The sequence below is a fragment of the Oreochromis niloticus genome, unplaced genomic scaffold (genome assembly GCF_001858045.2).
Source record: "Oreochromis niloticus isolate F11D_XX unplaced genomic scaffold, O_niloticus_UMD_NMBU tig00007934_pilon, whole genome shotgun sequence".
NCBI classification, from domain to species: Eukaryota; Metazoa; Chordata; class Actinopteri; order Cichliformes; family Cichlidae; genus Oreochromis; species Oreochromis niloticus.
In genome coordinates, this window is record NW_020328857.1 from 179,625 (window position 1) to 186,092 (window position 6,468).

General features: G+C 41.2%; 1 long non-coding RNA gene across 1 annotated transcript; it reads right to left on the reverse strand.

Annotated features, from left to right (window-relative positions):
- Positions 1–424: 424 nt before the first annotated feature.
- On the reverse strand, positions 425–2,720 carry LOC112845575 (uncharacterized). Its single transcript, XR_003218418.1, has 3 exons — positions 1,549–2,720; positions 1,100–1,185; positions 425–994 (listed from the first exon to the last, which is right to left on the reverse strand). It is a non-coding gene; the product is annotated as an uncharacterized LOC112845575 (long non-coding RNA).
- Between the last annotated feature and the right edge of the window lie 3,748 nt (positions 2,721–6,468).

Here is a 6,468-nt window from a genome sequence, read left to right on the forward strand (position 1 = left end):
TCTATTGAGTGAAGTGACGTAGAGCGTAGAAGGCCGCACATGCTTACAAAACACATCATGTTATTCATCATTATCCTTTATTCATTTATACTCTTTTTATTAAGCTTTGAGTAGTGGCATTTGATTAGAACATTTATTACATGTATGGTTTCAGTTAGGTTATTGCACACATGCAGAGTTGGCCTCTGTCCTTATAGACAGAGTGAATGCTGAGGTCGAGGCACACACGCACACATACAAGCAGCAGTTAAACTCATGTAGAGGGGAGAGTTCAAACATTTAAATAATAGTTTGCAAGGCCTTGTAGCTGTTTGATTATGCTTGCAGGAGAGACTGTTTGTTCCAGGGGATAAGCAGAGTTAGAAGATTACTGGGAAGGATCTGGCCTCGGGAAGAAGAAGATGTTCTTTTAATGTGTTAAAAGTTGTCAACATTGATTGTATTGTACCTACTTTACACATGAGGGGGCGTTCTAATACCCTGATGTTCATAAAAACTATTGTTGTGTGGTTTTCGGTGAGAGATCTTATGCTGTCTGCGTGCAGTGTTCATCTCCCACATGTGTGCATTAAAATCATCGTTTGACTTGACCCGGCCGGACCAGTTGTTATTTTGGTTGAACCCGTGACAATGTCCTAATTAGATAAAAAACCAGAGGGTGGTTTAGATTGTCTGTACTCGAGTAGAAGTGCAGATACTACTAGTAAAAACTACTCCAGTAAAAGTCACAGTACTGATTCAACTTATTTACTCGAATAAAAAAAAGTAAAGGCTCTAAATGTGCTCAAAGTAAGGAAGTAAAGGAGGACGCTTCTATTTTGTCCAAAGCTGACTGAACCCTGTGCTATATGAACATAATGATAGAATAATATCAGTAGAGGGGAACAAACTTTAGTCTATCTTTGCTTCTAATTATACTCAGCTTGAGTCTGAAGAAAAAGGAAAATCAAATCAAATCTACTTGCTGTTGCCTCCGTTGTAGAGGGGACTTTGCCTGTAAACAGGAAGTGTGCACAGTCAGAGGTTAAAGTGGGTTCAGCAGGTGGGGAACCTAAAACTGGTTGTCACGGCTCAGTGTGGGGAACTGAATCAAACTCACAATCATTTCTCCTGAGAGCTCCAGCAGCTGTTCTTAGTGTGCAGGCTGTGATCAGCTGACCTGCTGCTCTCTGTGGATGGACACACCTGGATTCAACCAGATGTGAGCAGATGTTTCATCCTCCACAGTTTATACTGTCTTTATACTAGATGCTATAAAGCTGGCATCAAGGTGGAATTCATCAGTGGATCTAAGCTCATCAAATTCATGTGACTCTCTGCTACATGTGATGTAAGCTAACTGTGGCCATGAACCCACAGCCACTGTGCACCAGGCACACACTGTGCTTTACTTTAAATCCTCACAGTGCAGCAAACTAACCTGCAGAGGGTTTTCATGCAGCCTTGTATAACAGTTCGTCTGCCTTAGTTTGATTTGCAGCATGTTTCAAAATTTAAAAAACAGTCACATGTACAAACAAAGTATCTCGTTTAAAAAATCCCACTGACCTTTAAATGTAAGCTCTCTTCTTCCTGCCATGTCCCGTCTGTCTTATCTGTCTGTCTGAGTGAAGTTAGCTCTTTCTTTTCTCTCCCTGTCAAATAAGCAGCTGGACCTTTAGCTGCAACACACTGTTACACAAACTGCGCACAAACAATTTGTGTGTTTGCAGAAATGCTGCATTTGAAATGACCTTCAGTAACACATTACTCCCTTTATGTTCGCTCGTCTTCTGTGGGGCTAACTAGATGCTGAAGCCCTGCAGCTCATGAAGCCCAGTTTTAACCCCTGACTTTGACACACTTCAGCTCTTTCATGCATCATCCTCTGGTGACGATTACACAACAGGACTGCCATGCATGTGTTACTGTTTAGACTTGAATCAGTTTGATGTTTGGAGGCTCGCACTAACAAATAATAACTCCTCTTGAATGCAAAGTAATGAGCCTGTTTTTGAAAATGTGAGGAGTAAAAGTACAAGGTTACTTTTAGAAAAACAAACTACGTAAGTACACAAACACTCTCAGCGCTCTCCTGTCTAGTCCCTATTGTTACAACCCGTCTGCGGGCCAGGAGATGGCATGGATGAGGCACTTGCTCCCCACCAACACCCACGCAGCCACAGGAAACAATCACTGGTCATTACATGGTATTTATTTACAAAGTAATGAGGGAAAAACAACAGAACAGGAGTGTCAACACATCAGGGTGAGCCGAGGCCAAAATAGTAAATCAAACAAAGCTGAGGTCTGATAGATGCCAACATACATGAGCTCACAGAGGAAAGGAACCAAAATAAAGACAGAGTCTGACCTCCTGTCCAAAAACAGGAGAAATCGATGTGTTCAAAGTAACGGCAGCTCACCCAGCTGATCAGCTGTTAGGGGAAGCGTGTGAAGCGCTCCAGGCTTTATATAGAAGGCAGGTGTTCAGGCTGGAACCAGTCATTCAGGAGCCGTACATCCATGCACCAGTCGCAGCAGCACCTGCACAGTTCAATTACCATAACATGCAGAAGAGTTGCTGCAGCAAACTGTTCAGGAAAAAACAAACACATCCAACAAATGATTGTAAAACTATTCTTTAAATTTTAATATATCTGCAAACAGGAAAATGAAACACATAAAATTAAAGCTAAACTAACATTAAGCGAGCACAGGTTTCATGTTTTATTAACCAAAGTTTTTTTTAAGAGTTTTGTTTTTTCCAGAGTTACCTGTGATGGCAGCTGTTAGATATAGTACTGTTGTGACTGTTTAACTCAGTCCATATTATTTTATTTATTTAAACAAAAAAATTGTCTTATGTTGATCTCCTGCAGTCTGCTTGGGTGTTGGAAGACCAGCTTATCTTCTGTCTCACTGTCTCTTTGGACAAGCTGCCAGTCAGTACACGTAAAGCCAAGGTTGGACACACTTGTATGCATGTTGTTACGGGTCCGAAATTGAGGACGAGAGTAAAACAATGATGGTCCAGAAGAGGTCAATCAAACAATTGATTTTAATGAATGCACGCAGCGTGGAGAGGTGTAAACTGCAAAACAGTTGTACATCTCTACCCAAAATACACTCTAGATTGCTTTTATAACATCAGGGTATTGTAACGCCCCTTCTTGCGTTTACAAGCACATAATTTGCATGTACAGAACATTCATGTATTTTAAGAATTAACTGCAACATAGAGGTTCCTCCTTGTGGCATACTCTTAAGAATATGGTGATGATCTAAGGCCTTTGAGGTCACCATGGGCTGGACATCCTTCCGTCACCTGTAACTAGGCAAACTCAAATACCACAAGAAGCTGAATACATTCAGGCCTTTGCTCAGCTACTATTTTACTGTAACAATATACTCAGCATATGAGTTATGATATATATATATTTAACTCAATCATTTTAAAGTAGTTATAACTGCACCTGTAATAAAAATGTTAATATTTGATTATAATAACCCCTATAATATAAATTATAACATAATGCCAGCAGCTTCAATAAATGCTTGGATGAAATGATAATTAATGCAATGATAAGATGATGGTTATGTAAAATAATCCCTATAATTCTACAATGTACACTTTGTGTGTGTGTGTGTGTGTGTGTGTGTGTGTGTGTGTGTGTGTGTGTGTGTAGATGTAGATAGATTGGCAGCGCTGCAAACCCTCGGCCTTCTCTCAGTGAGCTTCATGATGTCGTCACCTGACATGTTCCCCCTCACAGGTGGGCCTGTCAGGGCTCATCTGTGGCATTTCTTGCCTTCTTAGTGGGTTTGGGACCATCAGGTGTGTTGTGCAGCAGTCAGGTTGGTGCACAGCTGACAGCCATATTTGACACTGTTAGAATTCATATTATGGCAAGAACCAATCAGCTGAGAGAAACAACAGCCCATCATTACTGTAAGAAGTGAAGGTCAGTCAGGCTGTAAAACTGCGAAAACTTTGTCACAAAAACCATCAAGACCACGATGAAACTGTCTCACATGAGGACGCCCCAGGAAAGGAAGACCAGGAGTCCCCTCTGCTGCTGAGGATACATTCATCCGAGTCACCAGCCTCAGAAATCACAAGTTAACAGCAGCTCAGATTAGAGCCCAGATAGATGCCACACAGAGCTCCAGTAGCATCTCTGCATGTTCAGAGGAGACTGTGTGAATCAGGCCTTTATGGTCAAACAGCTGCTGAGAAACACAAGGAGTGGACATTAGACCAGAGGACATCTGTGCTTTGGTCTGATGGGTCCTGGCCTCCACAGTCACCTGACCTAAACCCAGTGGAGATGGTTTGGGATGAGATGGAGCTCAGAGTGAAGGCAAAGGACCAACAGGTGCTCAGCATCTCTGGGAACTCCTTCAAGACTGTTGAAACCATTTCAGGTGACGACCTCATGAAGCTCATGGAGAGAAGGCCAAGAGTGAGCAAAGCAGGAATCAAAGCAAAGGCTGTTTGGAAGAATCTGAAATATCAAACATGTTTTCAGTTATTTCACACTTTTTGTTATTACAGAATTCCACATGTGTTCATTCATAGTTCTGATGCCTTCAGTAAAGAAATGGTGTAAAAAAAGGAAACATGTATTGTATAGTGTATAGTGTATATATTTGTTAGTGTTTGTTTGTACTGTGCTTATTATTCCTAAATGGTACAAAACTGTTCAAAAGTCTTGACCCATCCCTGATTTCTTTACACTACTCAAACAAATTACAGGAACACTTTTTAATCAAAGTAAAGCATTGAATAAATTCAACCCTTGGTATATTAATCTGGTCAGTTAAGTCGCAGAGGGGATTTTTAATCGGTTTCAGTTGCTTTGGTGTTAATTACATTAACTACAGGCCTACTAGAGGGCCAACAACGAGGCCACTCCATCCATCTATGCTTTCATTTTCTTCCACAAATCTGCGACCGGGTCACAGAGAAGCCCAGACCTCCTGCCTCGTAGCCACCTCCTCTAGCCTATCCCGTGGAACACTAAAGCGTTCGCAGACCTGTGGAAACATATAATCTCTCCAACATGTCCTGTGTCTGCCCCGAGGCCTCTCCCCATCCTCCTCACTCAGCTAGAGAGTAGAAAAAAAAAACAAAAAAATATAATCTCATAATTATTACAAGAGCAGGTTGGGATCCATAATTGATAATTGATATTCAGTGTCACGGCTGCACAGCTGGAGTGTTGACATGAGGACCCAATTGCAGATAAGAAAGGAGACGGAACTGAGTCTTAAACAAATGAGGAGCCTTTTATTTAGCCAAAGGCAAATAATACAGGTGGAATAAACAAAAAATAGAACCTATGCTGGACAAAACCTGGACTATGACGACTATGACATGAACATGATTCTGAGCAGGTGCATGTGAGAAACTATGATAAGGGAACATGAACATGACGATGCCTCTGAACAAAATCATTAGGGAAAAAAAATAAACCAGATTAAATACACACAGGAGGTGATGAGGGGAAGTGGAAACTCACAGGGGAAACAGCTGAGTGGAATACACTTAAAGACGCCACGGGGGAAGTAAAACAGTTGAACATGGAGACACCTGACTCTTCAAAATAAAACAGGAAACATTGAGAGACATAGACATGAAACACAAGCTTGACAACATGACATGAGACAACACATCAGGCAAGAAACACATGACGTACTGACACAGAAGACAAGAAACGACTTATAAATCAGGAATTATAGAAGAAACTAAACTAGAATGAAACTCAACTAAATCCTAACTAATGATGGCAATACAAGAACTAAGCGTATTTTCAATATAATATAAGAAATCAAAAATACAAAATGAACTCAGAATGCTGGGTTACAGACCGAGCCGCTGACAATTCAGACTGAACACAGGCTGCATTTGGACACTCACAGGTAACTTCATTTTGACTTGCTGTCACCTGGATCTGGAGCTGAACTGTAAACTAGTGATTCTTATCCATTGGGCCACAGCCCACTTTTGGCTGTGAGCCACGCCTTGAGGGCAGCAAAAAAATCTTAGTTGTACACCTGTGGGCCGCGAGGGCCGCGGGACATCATAAGTTAATAATTAAAGAAAGGAACTACGGTTATCCATGAAAATCTCAATTACAATACAGCTTTCCACTGCTTAGTGGGAGTTGTTTAATCAGTCTCAATAACCAAGCAGAAGAAGACACTATGCCCACCGTTTGCAGTTAGCAAAATATATGGAGAAGTTCTTAAAACGCAAAAATGAAGATTAAAGTGACAAGCCCCAAAAGGCAAAAACTTTCCACAAGTACAACCATAACTTCCTGAAGTATGGGTTTGTGAACGGAGGAAATGAAGCGGCTCAATGTGTAGAGTGTGGACTAAGGCTATCCAACAAAGCACTGAAGCCTTTGAAATAAAAACAGCATCTCAAAACCAAACATCCCAGGCTCACAAGAAAGCCAGTGGAATATTTCAAGAGAAAAG